The sequence below is a fragment of the Caretta caretta genome, chromosome 2 (assembly GCF_965140235.1).
Source record: "Caretta caretta isolate rCarCar2 chromosome 2, rCarCar1.hap1, whole genome shotgun sequence".
In the NCBI taxonomy this organism is placed as follows: domain Eukaryota; kingdom Metazoa; phylum Chordata; order Testudines; family Cheloniidae; genus Caretta; species Caretta caretta.
This window is the reverse complement of record NC_134207.1, coordinates 113,099,153-113,117,481: the sequence shown is the minus strand read 5'-3', so window position 1 is coordinate 113,117,481 and position 18,329 is coordinate 113,099,153. Positions and strand designations below refer to the sequence as shown.

Genomic DNA, 18,329 nt, shown 5'->3' with positions numbered 1-18,329 from the left:
ATGAGCACAGGTTTTACAGCACTATCATTCTTCTGTAGTTTTTGGTGATTTTAATTTTCATCAATTTCTAGGTTGAGGACAGGTCTACTGATCTCCTTTATAAAAACTACTTAGCTTGCATCATTGCAACATTAGAAAAACAATCTCCTCTCTCCTCGCCAGTAAATTTAAATTATATTTTAAGGGATGCGTTTCCAAAAGTGGTCTCTATTTTTACATTTCCAAATGACAGGTACAAATGACTGTCAGTGCAATTCTGGTTATGTGCACAGCCTGACGGCACTTGCAAATTAGGTACTTAGATATCCAAGTGACTGAAATACAGTTGCAAATAATTGTTGGCATAAGGTTGTGCCTGCAATCATTTGTACCTGCTATATACAGATACAATACAGAACGCTAGTTAAGTCTGGACTAAAAGTTGTGTGAATGTACACTCTCTCCTTGGATTTCCTAGATCTTTCCAATCCTCGTATATACTGTGGTAAGATTCTGTCTTGGTTGTTTTTACTAATGACTACACACCTTCAATTCAAGAAACCAAGAAAGTCTTGTATTTGCTTCTTTAAGATCTGACCTCTCATCAGTTAATGTTGTCTTCTTTCCCTTCTAAAAGTACATGATGTGAACAAATCAAATAAACAGCTAGGTTTCAAAGCATGGAACCCTCCCCCTTCATCATTTACTTAACAGGTTTCATGCACACATGTTCCATTTAAGGTTGTGAACATTTTATCCCAGTAAATGACATCCAGGGTATGCATATGTTATTTCCTAATAAACATCACTGCTAAAAGTGTTAATCCCTCAGAGATACCACATGTGTAATACTAGATTCCAACAAACTGCATATTATTAAGCTACATTAGCAACCAGAACAAACACCATTGTGCTAATTACCTGTCCCCGTACTGTGGGGAGAGTGTCTAAAGTACTATTATTAGATAGCCAAATATGCAAAGAGAGTTTTTATCATTATTATTACTACATATTTTTAATTTTTTAAAAAGATGTAACAGGGTATTAGGATTCTACATATAGATGCAGAGCTCTTCTGCTGATTCACCTTGGCTGTCAGGCTAATGGGTCCTTTTAGCTCAATCCTAGTAGTTTAATAAGGTTTGTGCGTGACTACGGAACAAGGAACTAGAAGCAAAGCCAGTGGATTCTACAGGGAAAAACCCTAGGAACAGACATTTTCAGGAAAAAGCGTTGGTCGAGGTTTATATTTTGTTCTCATTTACGTTAGCAACAAAGGCAAATCCTTGGACATGGGTAAGCTTGGACTAGATCCACTGTGCATGGTGCAGGGTGGGAACTCAACCTGCCTACAATAGATGTGTACATTGTTCTTTTTGCAAAATATAATCTGCATATTCAGTGAGTGAGTTGGTCATAAACATTCCAAACATTGTTTGTTTTTTAACATACTGGGTATTTTGTCTGAATGAAATAAGATAGATGGCACCAGGAGAGCTTCCACAATGTGCAAGATTTTGTGAAAACATAAGAACTTTTTCTTAAAATAAGTATTGTACACCCCTAAAGAAACTACAGACTCTCTTCCTTCCACATTCTACACAAATCTCATGTGCTAAAGTCTAAAACTCAAGTTGTAAAAGACTCTAAAGTGAGGTTGGGCTGACTCATCATCTTGAAATAAGGACCATCTACAGTCTAAGTCAAGACAACTATCTGATGTAAAAAACACAGCTTTCTTTTTCTTACAGTAAAGACATAGCCTACCTGAGCCTGGAAGAAGCTTGGAACAATATCTCTGAAAGGTCCTCACTAGGATGTTAACTCAGATGCCCAGTGATGATAATTTAAATATCAACGCTGTTAACTATTTCATGCATGTAAAAAAGGAGAGGGGGATCATAGACTTGCACAATTTACTGTGATATCTCAATTTGGTGTCACAAGTGGGTGGTGTTGACGAGGGGTCACCATTTATTTTTTCTCCAAGCCCAAGGAGCCTAGCACAGCCTATGGAGACATGGGCAGAGCATATTTTATAGGCAAACCTTAAAACAGAATGACCATTCCTTCCCCTCCCCCCATCTGACCTCTACCTACAAATATACTTATGTCTGTAACCTAGGAAAGAACAAAACTGCAGAATAATTTCTCTGGACACTCTTCATCTCAAATATTTTCCAACATAGCAGACAAAGAAAGAGCAGCACAAATGGGCCTGCTCCTGCCATCATTCTGTATGGCTGACAGGAGAACAACATATTGCTTTGTCTCAAGTAGAAACAAGCTGTAATGAGTCCATGAGGGTAAGTAGCACAGTGATATAAGAAAATAAAAAAGTGAAAAAACATGATGACAATCAGAAGAGCAAAGATTCCAGTTTTGAACAAAGGAAAGGCGGTAGCCTCTTAAGCATAGTTTTACTCTGAAAAGTAACTGTACGAATAGTGTCATAGGGTTCCATGTTTAGTGGGCCTTTTTGATTCCTTACCATATTCACTCAGTTTAAAATTACAAAGATGGTTTGTTTTTTTCCTAGCTGCCAGCCCCTTCAAAAACAGCCTGGGATCTGAAAGTCAAGCTGGGTCCTTTCTTTCTCACGTACCTCCACCACACTACAGATAGTGCAGGGCAAATTCTGCCCTCGGTTGTTCCTGTACAACCTCATGAGATGCAATTTGGAAGTTGTGTGACTAAATCCCTTGCACTGCTTGGAGAAATCACTATCATAGTCTTCAAATTATAGTGGCCCATGCATTTGCTCTCTGATAAGATGTAACTGAACTACAAAATATACAAAAACCAAACCTCCAGTATTCTAAAAAGGTAGCATCTTAAAGCCAACCACAAATTTATTACAGGTTTAGAGTAGGTATGTAGCAATCTATATCAGGAAGGCTTTTTTCATCTGCTAGCTAAGAAAGCAGTACAACATATACTAAGTTAGGAGAAACATCCCAACATGTTCCTGGAATTCTTCTCAAACTGGAGGAGCATCCAATCATAGTTTAATTGTCATAAAACACAGCCAATGTAAGATGGAAATGCAAAGAATAGCTACTTTCCCCTGTTATTGACATGTAACCTCCTTTAAATTATTACAGGTGTGTTGGCATTTCCTGGTGAGGAACTCAAATCTTTGCTGCTCCCCACACTCAGGTTGTCCATAAAATGAGGCCCCACTGTGCCAGCCAATGCAATGGCTTATGGTTTTAGGGATTAATTCCCAGTCAGAGACACTCTGGTGGCGAAAGGGGAGAGGAAGAATGGGACTAATTAAGTGCAGCAGAACCTATTTAGTTTCATCACCTGAAAAGGGGTGGGAGGGAAGAGGAGGAAGAAAAGGAAAAGAGCATGGGTAGTGAGTTTGCTTCACCATAAAGCATGAGTGGCAGGAGGAGACAAAATGGGGATTTCTCTCATAGAAGACAGTGAGATAGGAAGAGTGTGTTTGCCAGAAGCTTGCATGTTAGAGAAACAGAAGTGCTACCTTGTATGGTTAGTACTTTGTTTTTATGTTAACTCCATGGAAAGAATGTAGTTAGAGACATGCCAAATTAATGTCAATTTAGATTAAACAAGAATCCCTGCAATAAAACCCTACCTAGAGAGAGGGTGACTTTGTATTCAAACCTGAGCCTTTGGTGAGCTTTCTTCCAATTTTGCTCAGTGCTTCTATATCCTGGGAAATTTCCCCAAATCTGGGAATTTTTGAGTAAAATGTTTTGAATGAAAATTTCCAATTTCCCAAGATGAAACATTTTATTCAAAAATTCCCAGATTTGGTGAATTTCCCAGGATATAGAAGCGCGGCTGGGAATTTTTCATGAGATTTGGGAAGATTTGGGAAATTTTTAGCACTAGGTTGGGAAAAGTTGGCATCACGATATAGAAACACTGATTTTGCCCTTGGTCCTGCTGCAGGTTGTTTTAGGAACAGTACTCCTAAGTGCAGAGGACAGCTGTCTGTAAAAATGTTATAAATATATTTTTTTAAAATTATGCAATGCTCTTGCATTTTTATAGCATTTTGATTTTTTGCCAACATTTTGACTAGCCTTAACCGCCTTGGAGAAAAAAGGCAAAAAATGTGTGTGGAAGGGGTTTTTTGGTTAAAATTTGAAATGGAAAAAATTGTCAGTGTTTGAAGCTTTTGACTGGTTCTAGTATGGTACAAAGTATAAAGGAACTTTCATATCTGTGTCCTGATGGATACAGATAATGAAAACTGATGTTCTATTAATGAAAATGGGTCTTTTAAATATTATATATATAGCCACAAGACGGTATCCAAAACGGTTTTTTCTGTGAGCTACATTCTTCAGGTACAGTGTTAAGTCTTAAAAGCCTTTTTATCAGAAGAGACCTCTATGGAGAAGAGAAAATCCTGACTTTTCCTTGTTTTCTCCTACTTATCCCCAAGTTTTTGTCCTTTGTTTGACTTCACAGAGTTGGTATGCAAATTGACTAGTACTGCAGAGCCTATCTACTGTGTGTTTGGTTTTTCTGTCACTTTTCCTCTTTCCTGTGTTTTGTCCAACAGACTAAAGTTTAAAAAAAACAAAAACATTCAAGAGGCCAGTGTGGCATTTTATATTTTGACAGTATTTTATATTGGGAGAGCTTTCATTTAAAAAAATAAAAATCCCATCCATCAAAACAGAGACTAAGATTAGAAACACATCTTAAACTTCTTATCACATCCCTATTTAGTCTCATATAACTACAGGTAAGCAATAGCACATGCCAGGATAATTATTCAAGAATCTGTGTATGCACACACTATGCTGAGGTCTTTGAAATATTTTACTGATTCACATTTTTGAATATAGTATGTGCATATATATTTAGTATCCCTTGAAATAGCAGTTCATTCTCTAATTACACATGAATATCCAGTTGTTTAAAAAAAAACCACTCCCATCCACAGCTGAATAATTCTTAACGCTTTATCAATGGTGATGACAAAAGTTCATTATTTAATGATCTACTGTAGCAATCAAGGATTGCCAATTTGATGGAGTTAAAATAACGAAGGCAACCCATTTCCTAGTACATCCTCCTAATCACTTATGCTACCTTTTATGTAACTGTTCTCCCAGTTCTCGCCTTATCTTTTGTCTGGTTTTACTCGCTTCTCTTTGTGACAATGAAGTGTAAGATAAGTATTTTTCTCATCAATAGATACACTGTGTTCTTAGGCACCCCTTTGCCATATATTAGCATAATACTTTTCAAGTAATCAAACATTTTATAGGGCTTGCAAGCTACTTAATTACATGCCACAAGTCCAATTACTGTATGCAAGCAAAATGAGCTGCTGAACTTGGAGAATATACTGCATACGGCCACAGATGTTGGAGCTGGTGAGGTATGACTACTTCATCCAATAAGATTGAATGGTAAAATCATTAACTAAATTAGAGTTCTATCTAAGTTGTGCTTTTAAAACGCATTTGTGCTATTTAAAAGGGTATGCTTCCCAATGCAAAGAAGCTGTCAGTGTTTCACTTCTCTGACCAGACAGAATTATGGCAAACTAATAAAAAAATATGGAAGGCAAGAAGACATTAGTCTCTAGGCAAAACTTCCAGAATTGGCAACAGTTAAGTTGCTGTTACTACCACTTAGGACAAACTTGATCATTTCTCTATAGTATACCCTAGCTCTCGAGAATATCCATACTATGTCAAATCCTGCATTCCTCATTCAATTTTGTTTTATTCAGGCAAAATGGGCTGTCAATGGGTAATCTTTTCTAAATCCTAGAATATCAGGGTTGGAAGGGAACTCAGGAGGTCTTCTAGTCTAACCTCCTGCTCAAAGCAGGACCAATCCCCAACTAAATCATCCCAGCCAGGGCTTTGTCAAGCCTGACCTTAAGAACCTCTAAGGAAGGAGATTCCATCACCTCCCTAGATAAGCAATTCCAGTGCTTCACCACCCTCCTAGTGAAAAAGTTTTTCCTAATATCCAACCTAAACCTCCCCCACTGCAACTTGAGACCATTACTCCTTGTTCTGTTATCTGCTACCACTGAGAACAGCTTAGCTCCGTCCTCTTTGGAACCCCCTTTCACGTGGTTGAAGGCAGCTATCAAATCCCCCCTCATTCTTCTGTTTTGCAGACTAAATAATCCCAGTTCCCTCAGCCTCTCCTAATAAATCCTGTGCTCCAGCCCCCTAATCATTTTTGTTGCCCTCCGCTGGACTCTTTCCAATTTGTCCACATCCTTCTTATAGTGTGGGGTCCAAAAATGGACACAGTATTCCAGATGAGGCCTCACCAATGCTGAATAGATTACTCAAGATTTAAGAAAGACTGGGCAGGAATCCTCCTGCAAATTCAGGAGGTAGGGAGGGAGGGGATAAGTAGCTACTCTGCTGCTATTAATACTGCATTCCATGGGCTGTATCAGCTGTGGCTTCACAAAGCCTGATTCAACTCCCACTAAAGTCAGTGGAAAGATTCCAATTCTCTTCTAAGAGATTTAGATCAAGTTCTAAGTGAGGCCTGTGGCAAACTAACTGACCACTCTCCTAGCTCACTTCCCACCACACTCAAATCCTCTTTCATGCTACCACTCTCCTAGCTCACTTCCCACCACACTCAAATCCTCTTTCATACTACCAGAGAAACATGCCACGGATTTGTGGAGCACTCCTCTGTCCTGCCCCTGCGATCCTAGTACTTAGGGATGGGGGAGGGGGCTTTCTGCAAAAGGAGGTAGAATAACATCATTTGAATCTGACTTACATTAATAAGAATTGGTCCATTTCTGTAAGAGAGCTAGAGTAGACTTTTTAACTGGTACTAGTGGATTGAGAAGGAGGATGGAAAACAGTTACCATGTATATGCTCCATGATCCAATAAAATTTCACCATCAGAAAATGAGGACAGTTCAGCCATATCATAATTATAAAATCCATCACTCTTGGACCACATTTAGCCTGAACTTTATAAGCAGAGGAAGCACTTCATTCAATACGGGAATGTATTCTGGTATGGAATACAGCATTGGTCTAACAACTCACAGGAGTTTAGAACAAGCAAAGAATACTGCCCTGTCCTGTTGAAACTACAGAAGAAATGGCAGTTGGAAGAATGTCTGGAATAGGGCTAGGACATGGTGGGTACCATTATTACTCTTGCAAAAAGTGCGGTGATCTTTACTGATGACAAGTAATCAGGCCCTTTTTTCATGTCTCATTCCAAAGACAAAGGCTCTAACAGAACAATATCTCCAAAACTGTGCTGGGGCATGTGCTCGCTTCTGACAGAATGAAGAGTGCCACCTACTGAATTACCAACAACATTTCTTATAGCACCTTGGTTTCTATTTGAAGATCTTCCCTCTTAATAGTGACCAAGCTCAACCTTACTCTGTTTATGAGAACTAACAGCTATATATCCCAGGGTGACAGAGTTGTACGCAACTTATCCCATGTCAGAGTTTCAATGTGTGGAATTATGAACTCCAGAATGACCAAGTTAGCCCTGATTAGGTCTTGTTTAACTTGACCATTTGTACAGTTAACCTTTTCTAACATGGCTGCTCTGATTGACATGAAATCTTTATATGGCTGAATTGTTCTTTTCTCTAAACCACTGGTGGTTAGGTGCAGAATGTGTTGAATCACTGCTTGTCTTGCTTCAGAAAAGTAACACCTTAATATGTAGTTATAATGATGGAAAAACTGGACTGAAATATTTATTACAAATCCTATGCTGTAATAGGATTTGAACTCACTGCCTTGGAACTAAATCAGATACTTTAACCAATTATGTAGTTGGCCACTTATCTACCTTTTAACTAGGCCACAAACCTTATTCATTGGGCCAAGTGATTCCCAATGCACAGCAGTACCTGCACATCAGGCTTTTATAATTAGTACTCTTGACTGTTCCTGCCAGCGTGAGTCTTGAGATGCTGAAGACCACCGGCCACCACTGGCTCAACACTTCACAAGAGTGAGTCACTCTCTTGTATGTGTGTTAACACTTGTTGGAACCATTAGACTGAAGTCTCCAGGAGCCCAAACGCCACTGTAAGTTAATATGTATAGATGAACTAGAGGTACATACGAAGACTTAGAGCCCGAACAAGCTCTCACTGATATCTATAGGAGTCAGACTGGGCCCTTAGTCTGAAACTATTATCAGTTTTCCAAAAGATTTGGGAACTCTTGGTATAGACTAGACAGCTTTGATCACCATTCATGGGAATTTATAACTGTTAATTAAGCTATACAAAAGAACTTTCCTTTTGCATTCCAAATACAAGAGAAACATCTAGAATTAAGAGGAAAGAATTTTCAAAAATTGAATAATGCAGCCAAAGTCTCTTCCTTAGCTTGTTATAAGATCTACGTGCCTGAAAACTGAGCGCAAGTTAGGGTTAACTTGCTGTTTTGTTTGCCTAATAAATGTGAGAAGTAAAGGAACTTTCCCAATTTTTACCTATAAAAATGTCTTACTAAGACATACCTACTAAAATTATCTTTTTTTTTTTTGCAGGTGAATTTTAGAGCAATGAAGTCTGCACAAATCAACAAAGAACATTCCATTAAAGGTACTATGCATGTCAGCATTTTTCCTATATGGATCTCAAAGCATTTTACTACGGTGGGTAAATGTCCTTATTCCTTAAAGACTGTAAACTGAAATACAGCAAAATTAAATGACTTGCATCAAGTCACACTAAAATCAGTGGTAGAGCCAGGCACAAAATATGGATGTCCTGACTTCCAGTCCTCCTGCCTGCTCCACTGGGCCACATTCTTTCTCCGGTGTATGATAATTCAGGGTAAAATCCCAAATTCCCATCAAATTTAGTCCTGTATAGGTGGTAATTTTAGTGTTCTTTTGGAGCCACTATCAGGATTTTCAGTTATTGCTCTTGCAAGAGAGATTTAGGTGAGTTATGGTTTCGAATGTGGAAGTCTGATATGAACATAGGTAAACAAATATTTCTTTGTTTTCACTTTGGTTAATATAGGATCTTCGTATACCAAGATCACTCACCATTAGCTATAGGACTGAGGATACTATGCATTTTTTTTCACTGAAGTATTTGCCATTGTCTACAATGGATGACCAAGCCATGTAATGTGTTAGACCTACTACAGTAAATAATGCACACCTTTTTTCATTTTTATTTAATAGAGAAAACAGATTTTATTCATTACACTTGGAGTTCTGCATGTGCACCGTCTAGATCTGAGCAGTGCTCGCTTTCTTGAGGGAGAAGAGGTTGATGAATCACAGAAATTGTCTAAGGACCCTGTAACATTTTATTACAACAAAGATCTAAAATGTCAAACTATTCTACACACCTCGCTTCTCTATAGAAAAAGCACTGTTCATAGTATTACATTGTTTAAAAGCTTCTTCCCCCCCCCATTCAATTTTGTTATTAAATCCTTGTTTTAAAGTTTATAGTGTTAAACAAAAGCTAAAGGAAACTTTACTGTTCTGTGAGCTGTAAACAAAAGAAAAACCTGCTTCAATATGTCTGAGGCATAAAAATTAGCATGTGAAAATGTTCACTTTGCTAAATGTATTAATACCTCATGCAATAAGGACAGCTTTGAGAAACAGTATTTAAGAGCTTGCAATTTTGTGGGGGTTTTAACCACCCCCCCACCATCTACAATATAGTTTTAAAAATGCCATTCACTCCCTGAAATATGAATGGTTTGCAGATAATGATTTCATAGAACAATGAATCATGGTACCCACTGAACCAAATATCACTTTTGTCTTTATCTCCTGCAGCATTTTTTAAAAACACAGTAGTCCCCTTTTTTTAAACAACTGTTAATATAGCTGCCTGTAGATCAATGTGTTTTTCTTTAAATATATTCTATCATTGTATTAGTAGAACACATTTAGATAATGAAACTTTGGAAGTCATTTTTTCAAAAGTCCTTTTATTTTAAAAAATATACTGATTATGATGAAATTTGGTCTGATTTGGTATAAGCCATCAACTGTGTTTGTCTATTGCAAATATATGGCTCTAAATTACCAGTCATTTAAAAAAAACCACATTTATTTTATAGTCTTTCAGGTGGGCTCATGATCAGTTCTACTCTGCTATTGTGCAAAATGAATCTGTTGAGAACATTCCTTTAAAATGTTCATTTATTTCAAAATGCAAGGTGTATGTAGGCTTTGAGTTCCTTGATTCTTCTCTCTTGCTCTCTTCCCCCCCCCCCTTTGGTTTTGTAGCATCCCTATAAGCAGGGAGTCTCTGTCCTCCCTTTAGCTAGTATATCCTAAACTGCTCTTTAACCCTTTGCTTTCCACGCAGCTATACCTGTAGGCTAATCACTAACCTATGTCTCTTGTCACCTAACATTTTGCTTCTGTGGCTCTAGGTGTTCCCTGGCACAATTTGAGCCTAGCCACCATCAAACAGCCCTGGCTCCTGAACAAAATTAGCCAATCTTAAGTCTTGCAGTGCCCGAATCAGCAGGGCATCACTTGACACCATCAGATCTAAACGAAGAACCAGAGGGTTTCCGATAATCTCTTAGAAAGACATGGTGATGCGGGGGTGGGGTTTCTAATCCAACACACTTCATGGCTATCTACCCTCAACAAGCCAAATCCTGCAGTGCTGCTCTCAGGGGCTGTCAGACACCTTCCCTCCTCCTCAGCTGAATACGAGGTTGAAAAGCAGAATATGCAGGTACAGCTGTAATAATAAAAGCCCCGGTTCTCTGTAAGCGTGTCTCTACTGCTGCGTGCGTGCAGCTGTCAGCAGCATGGCTTCATGGGGGGCGGGGGGGGGTGAAGTGATGTTGGGGCTTCTCAGGGGCTGAGCCGAAAGTTGAAGAGCGAACCGGGGCCCTGGCCAGCAGCAGGCCACAGCCCCAGGCAGAGCATGTGGGGGAGGCAGCACCAGTGTGCAGAGCTGACCCAGATAGAGGAGGCACAGGCAGCTCTGCCGCTATGCAGCCCCGCCCCAGAAGCCCGCCAGGGCAGCACTGCTTGGGGATCGTGGCACAATAAACCCCCTACCCCCACCCCTCAGCATCGCCCCCCCACCCCACCCCCAGATGTCCTCTGCAGGCAGCAGCCGCTTGGCAACGCAGGGCCCCTCTGCACGGCCCCCTGCAGCCGCCGCTCCGCCTCGCGCGCGTACACACACATAGCGCCCCGCTCCGGATCGCCCCCCGAGGCTGCCCCCACCCCAGCCCTCCTGCGGGGCCCCCACAGCCGGCTCCGCCGCGGGCTGCTCTGGAATTACCTGGCTGGAGGAGCCCCCTGCTCGCGTCCTCGCTGCGGGGATAATCCCTGGCCGCTGCCTCCTTCCCCTCCCCTACCGTGGGAGCTGGTGTCAGTCAGCCCGGCAGAGCGACACGCACCGCCGCTTCCGGGAGCGCCAAATAAAGCCAAGTCCAGCGAGAGAGAGATGGAGAAAGACAGCAAAGGGGGTGAGGGGCTGTGTGAAAATGGAGAGAGAGAGCGAGAGCGCTGCCTCTCAGCAGCTCCACCACCAGTCCTGTGTAACAGGCGGAGAGGAAATGGAAAGCTTAGCACATCACTAGGGAGCAGGCAGCCTGGGAGGAGGCTGGGAAAAGTGGGCTCGCCAAGGGGAAAGACAGCAGGTTGTGGGGGGGGGAGTGGGGATGGAGCAGGTGGGGGAAGCAAGGATCTGGGGTAATACCTTGCCCTGAGTGAAAAGCTGGGCAAGGGAAAAGGAAATCTACTCTGGTTTGCTACCCAGGGCAGCTCTGCTTGGTCTTCCCTCTCTAATATGGAGACAAGGTGGGTGTGAGGTAATAATACCTTTTATTGGGCCAACTTCTGTTGGTGAGACGAGAGGCGAGCTTTGGAGCTCTTCTTCAAGTCGGGAAAAGAGTTCTCTGGAGTGCCAGAGTTTGTCTCTCTCAGCAACTGAAGTTGGTCCAATATAAGATGTCACCTCACTTACCTTCTCTCTCTCCCGTATTCTGGGACCAGCATGGGTGGCTGTAACAACACTGCACGTCTATTGAGATACACAGCCAGGACAATGCCCTTCATTGTCTCTCAGACATAAGGACAGATTCAATCCCGGTGGAGTTCCACTGAAGTCAATGGAATTAGGCGTGGTCTATGCTAGAAGAGTTATAAGAGTATAAATATGTTGGTTAGTACCATGGGGAGGAAGCAGAATGTTTTTAAATTCAGGAGGTCTAGAAAAGTCAGTTTGCCCCTAAAAGGAAAATAATTGCCTGACATAAAAAATATTTATTTTCTATAGTCAACCACTCAGTTGGGATTTGTGGCAGTTTCCCCTGTTGTAGGTACATATATATTTAAAAAGTCCTTATGTAACAATAGAGATGATTTTCTATAATTCAGTGTTGGAACACTATAAAATATGGAACATAAAATGTTTGTTTTGAATTACTTAAGTGTTAATTGGGATTGAGGAAACTATACATTAATGAAGTAGTGTTTAACCAATTCAACAGAGCTATATATTTGTATATGGTGAGATATAAGAAAATATGATAGAGAAAAGCTGATGGCAAAGATCAACAAAAGTCTTGCAAGCCAAACTGTCATCTTGCTGGATAGTGAATTAGTTCATAACTAACAGGAACTGGGGCTGCATCACCATATACACAATTATGAAAATATATCTATTTGGCTTGTTGGCCTTGATCAAACTCCTACTGAATCAGTAGAATGAATCCCATTTACAGGTTTTAGGAGGGAAACAGATTAATATGAACTGAAGTATCGCAGATACTCACAGATCGAGAATAGAAACAGGACAAATGAAAAGAGGGAGACAAGAGAAAAGAAAGTATGGAGAAAGAGAGAGAAATGGAAAGATCAAAAGTTCACTGAATATATTACATTCTGAAAGATCATTTTAATGTTCTCTATAGTCTGGGGAGATAATAGGTTAATGTGATAGAAGGTTTAATTTGATAAAATGTAAACAGATTTCTTCCTTCCAAATGATGGAAAGTTCATTTGAGACAATGGAATACCGTCAAGATCAGAAGAGTTTTACGAGCAAATTATTAAACAGTCATTTGTAAGCACGTGGAGGAAAATAGGTTTATAAGGAATAGTCATCATGGATTTTTCAAAAACAAATCATGCTAAACCAACTTAATTTCCTTCTCTGACAGGGTTTCTGACCTTGTGGGTGGGGGGAAGCAGTAGATGTGATATACATTGCTTTTAGTAAGGCTTTTGACCCAATTCTGCATGACATTCTCATACACAAACTAGGGAAATGTGGTCTACACAAAGTTACTATACGGTGGGTGCACAATTAGCTGAAAGACCATAGTCAAAGAGTAGTTATCAATGGTTTGCTGTCAAATTGGGAGGTCATATCTAGGGGAGCCCTGCAGGGGTCAATCCTGGGTCTGGTACTCTTCAGTATTTTCATTAATGACTTGGATAATAGAGTGAAGAGTATGCTTATAAAATCTGAAGATGACACCAAACTGAGAGGGGTTGCTAGCACTTTGGAGGAGAACATTAGAATTCAAAATGACCTTGACAAATTGGAGAATTGGTCTGAATTCAAGAAGATGAAATTCAATAAAGACAAGTGCAAAGTATTTCGCTTAGGAAGGAAACATCAAATGCACAGCTACAAAATGGGGAATAACTATTGAGATAGCAGTACTGCTGGAAAGGAGCTGGGGGTTATAGTGGACCACAAGCTGAATATGAGTCATCAGTGTGATGCAGTTGCAAAAAAGGCTAACATGATGCTGGGGTGTATTAACAGGAGTGTTGTATGTAAGACAAAGGAGGTAAATGTCCCATTTTACTCAGCACTGGTGAGGCCCCAGCTGGAGTATTTTGGCCAATTCTGGCATCAGAATTTAGGAAGGATGTGGACAAATTGGAAAGAGTTCAGAGGGGAGCAACAAAAATGATAAAAAGTTTAGAAAACCTGACCTATGAGGAAAGGTTGAAAAAAGTGTCCATGTTTAGTCTTGAGAAAAGAAGACTGAAGGGTGACCTGATAACAGTCTTCCAACATGTTAAGGGCTGTTATAAAGAGGCTGAAGACCAATTGTTCCCCATGTTCACTGAAGACAGGACAAGAAATAATGGGCTTAATCTGCAGCAGGGGAGATTTAGGTTAGATATTAGGAGAAACTTTCTAACTATAAGGGTAGATAAGTTACGGAATAGGCTTCCTAGGGGGGTTGTGGAGTCCCCATCACTGGAAGCTTTTAAAAACGAGTTGGAAAAGCACCTGTCAGGGATGGTCTAGGTTTGCTTGATCCTGCCACAGTGCAAGGAGCTGGACTTGCTAACTTCTTGAGGTCCCTCCCAGCCCTACATTTCTATGAATCTATAAGCAAAAATGCAATACATCTAGATAAGCACTAGGGTTATAAACATCACCCATTTGTATCATAGACTCATAGAAATTAGAGATGGAGAAGACCTACTAGGTCAATCCCCTTAGCAGAGTAGGATTGTTCACTTGGGTACCAAGATCATAGATGCCCTATAAATATCAAAGATAGATAAATAGTTCCCTATAATATATTTTCTAGTGCTTTGTTCATTCTGGTTTTGAACATCTTAAACAGGAGCTACAGCTACCAATAAAACAAAATAAATCAGAATGGGCATCCATCACTTCCTTTAAGAGAGGCCTTGTCTACACTACGGGGGAAGACTGATCTAAGTTATGCAACTTCAGCTACGTGAATAACATAGCTGAAGTCGATGTACTTAGATCTACTTACCTCGGCATCCACACTATGCGATGTCGACTGGAGAAACTCTCCCATTGGCTGCCCTTACTCTTCTTGTTCAGGTGGAGTGCAGGGGTTGACAGGAGAGTGATTGGCGGTCGACTTAGCAGGTCTAGACTCACTAAATTGACTGCTGTTGCTTCGATCACTGCACGTCAAACCCCCGGTAAGTGTAGACAAGCCCAGAGTGTTGGATGACCTCAACTGAGCAAAGGGAACAGCAACAAATGGTAAATTCAATAAGAGGAGAAAATGAATATATCATCCTTGTAAATTACTTCGAAGTACAGAGGAAACCTAGTAGAAACAAAAGACCTAAAAGCAGGTATCTGTCAAAATATACAGTCCTAAGAGCCATGTCCACTTCTGTTGCTATATAAATAATAAAAATAATATTAAAAGATAATACAAGGAAATAGAATTCTTATTAATGGTTTTCTAAAGAGTAAAAAAGGACAAAAGACCTTCAAAATAACTCTTATGAGCCTATTTGTAGTTTACAGAATACTGTATATGCAAATGTAATGAACAGATGATTCATTATAAACTATTTCAACCTCTCAAGAAAAAAAGACAGGTTTTGGATCGCAATAGAACAGGTGATATGAAACTATATGGTACTGACTTCAAATGGAAATACATGTGTACTTAAGGATTGCAGGATCAGGCTATAATGGCTGAGCACTCTGCCCATGATCCAGCAAAACATTTATGCTTTGGTGCTTAAATTTATGCAAGAGTTGTTCCATTGACGTCAATAATTAATAATAATGATTACCTTTCAGCATGTGCTTAATTATTTTTCTGGATTGTCAGTGTGTTCAGTCACTTTCAGGATAAAACCCTAAATCTTCAGAGAGACTTCAGTACTACTTATTAATTTATGGAGGCCTGACCTACAATTCTTACTCAAGCAAAACTCCCATTGAAATTAACAGGAGCTTTGACTGAGTTAAAAACTGCAGTAGTAGCCTCTTGTTAGAGAATTTATGAGATTAAATTTTAATGCTGCATGAAGTGTGTTGTACTGTACTTTAATGGATCATATTTAATATACCTTTGGCTGTATAATCTTTTCATTTTACTTTTTGACTTTCACACAGATTGTTGCTGCACCCAAGGCTTGCATACTTTAGTTCCTTTTCTGAAAGAAAGAGTAGTTCTGAAATTCTGAACAGATCCCACGATGAACTACAGAGTATATTACAGAGATATACTATGTCAAGCTCTATAAAATAAGAGAATTATATTCTATAAAAAATACTATGATGCACTTGTTTTACCTGCATACTCATTTTTACAGAGAAGGAAAATGTTAAAAATCCTCTCCTCAATCCTTATAATAATTCACTGGGAATAAAATTACAAAGCATATGTTTGAATTTGTACTGTTGAAAAATTTTACCAGTGACATAAGCCATATCTGATTGATAAATGAAACTTGGAAACAAACAAATATGGTTATTAGTTACCTTGATTTTATAAAGGCTATTTTGTTGAAGCATTGCAGAACAAAATACCATTGATTAATATTAATTAGATATTAATTTCAAGCCAATATATGTATATAACACAAATGGGAATAGCTTGTTCAGAACATCTTGGCAGTTTGAATCGCGAGACATGCCTATCTCATATTGCAATCTACTCAGGACATATCTTGATATCTTTTATCTATAAAATCTGCATCTTAGCCTATTGAACCAAGTAAATATATATAATTAATTAATTGAAGGGAGCATTTTGTAGACACCTTGCCTGTATCAGATATCAAGATGTGCAATGAATGAAACAGATACTGTTAAAAAAGAAGAAATATGAGCAAACTAGTTAAAAACAAGGGGAGAATCTGTCTTCATCCATTTGACCACCTGTAAGAAAAGGTTAGAGCAGATTCAGATTACATGTAGTCTCAGATAGGATATTATACTACCTCTTTTTGGTCTCATTTACTTGTTATGTCTTATCTTTTAGATTGTAAGCTCTTTGGGGCAGTGACTGTTATTTAATATATATTTGTACAGTGCCTAGCACAAGAGGGTCCTGACCTGGCTGACCTTTTGGTGCGACTACATAAAAATGTTAAATAATAAACACATGGTTAGCTTTAAGCATGTGGATAATCTTTTCCCTATTTAGCACAGCACATAAGCATTCCATGTGTGTTTGGGTATATCTACATAGCAAAAGATACACCCAAAAATGGGCTAGCCTACCTGAGCAAGCTTGAATCCAGCTAGCACGAGTAACAATAGAGTGAAGACAGCATAGCATGGAATTCAGAAAGGGTTAGCAAGCCAAGAACATATCCGGGTCCTTACCGGGCTTGGACTGCCCACAATATGTTGTCTTCACTGATATTGTTACCTGTCCTAGCTGGATTCAAGTTAGATCAGGTAGGCTAGCCGTATGCACAGCTTTTGCTTACGTGGTTTGCTAATCAGAGATGGAGTACTACTCATGGCACCTTAGAGACTAACCAATTTATCTGAGCTCAAAGTGTAGCTCACGAAAGCTCATGCTCACATAAATTGGTTAGTCTCTAAGGTGCCACAAGTACTCCTTTTCTTTTTGCGAATACAGACTAACACGGCTGCTACTCTGAAACCTAATCAGAGATGATTACTCACACGCTTAAAGTTCAGTGGATGCTTAAGGGTTTTGCTGAATCAGGGCCTTAATTAAAAAAAAAAGCTATAATCTAATGTCCTGAACACTTTACTAACATGAATAAAGTGATTCATGTGTCCGTTTCATTAAGTTCAGGGGACAGTTAACATGGGTAAAGCACAGGATAAGGCCCTAAATGTGCTCAGTTTTTACATTACGCTTCTCCATCTCTGTGACGAAAGGATGGGTAATGATTTAGAGTTACAATATACAGGTATTCATTCTGTTGCTAAAAGAAAAAGTCTTTCCCTACAATATTGCTTTTCTGAATCAGTTTCAAATGAAGTTTTATGTTTTCAATACAAAATAAATAAAAGCACAACAAACACACACACATACACACACACAACCCCAAGTATTTTCAAGCAGAATTACTTATTTGAGAACCAGGAAAAGCAACAAGGAAAAAACAAATTCAGTTTTCATGAGAGCCAGCATAGTGTTGCTCTGTAACACTCACCTTGAATGGGTTTACAGCATTGTCCCTCGCCAGAGAGCTTTACTATTTAAAGGTGCAGCACACACTGACCCAGGCCAACTTTTTGATGCACTTCTGTCTCATTAGTCTGTAAGCACTGATGAAACAATAACTCCAAAGGAGTTGTGTACTTTTAGTTGTAATGGGCTATTAACTTTTTCACTGAAGAATCCTGAGCACCTCAGTTTGAGCCTTATTGATCTCCCCATGCTTTTGGCTCTCCATTCCTTTCATTATTCTTTTCACCCAGGCAGATTGGGTTCCTTTAAGAGATTGTCCGTATGTCTTAGTTGTATTGCAGTTGGATGAAATGAGGCACTACCTCCAGCATAGTAATTGAATGCACTGCCTCTGCTTTAGGACGAACTCCATTATGGCATTAGAGAGTGCTAGCACTAGGCCACGCTACCTGCCCCAAATGCAAGTTATGAAGCATCTGAGTAGGGTAATTATAGCT

The 18,329-nt window shown here is 39.5% G+C and overlaps 1 protein-coding gene and 1 long non-coding RNA gene across 2 annotated transcripts in view; one reads left to right on the top strand and one right to left on the bottom strand.

Annotated features, from left to right (window-relative positions):
* Positions 1 to 11,513, bottom strand: part of CAP2 (cyclase associated actin cytoskeleton regulatory protein 2) — an 88,011-nt gene extending 76,498 nt beyond the window's left edge. Inside the window, exon 1 of the mRNA XM_048839898.2 lies at positions 11,238 to 11,513. The gene's annotated coding sequence lies outside the window, so the exon portion shown is untranslated. The remainder of the gene's footprint in view (positions 1 to 11,237) is intronic.
* Positions 10,619 to 18,329, top strand: part of LOC142071074 (uncharacterized) — a 30,212-nt gene continuing 22,501 nt past the window's right edge. Inside the window, exon 1 of the long non-coding RNA XR_012667025.1 lies at positions 10,619 to 10,676. This is a non-coding gene — a long non-coding RNA (uncharacterized LOC142071074). The remainder of the gene's footprint in view (positions 10,677 to 18,329) is intronic.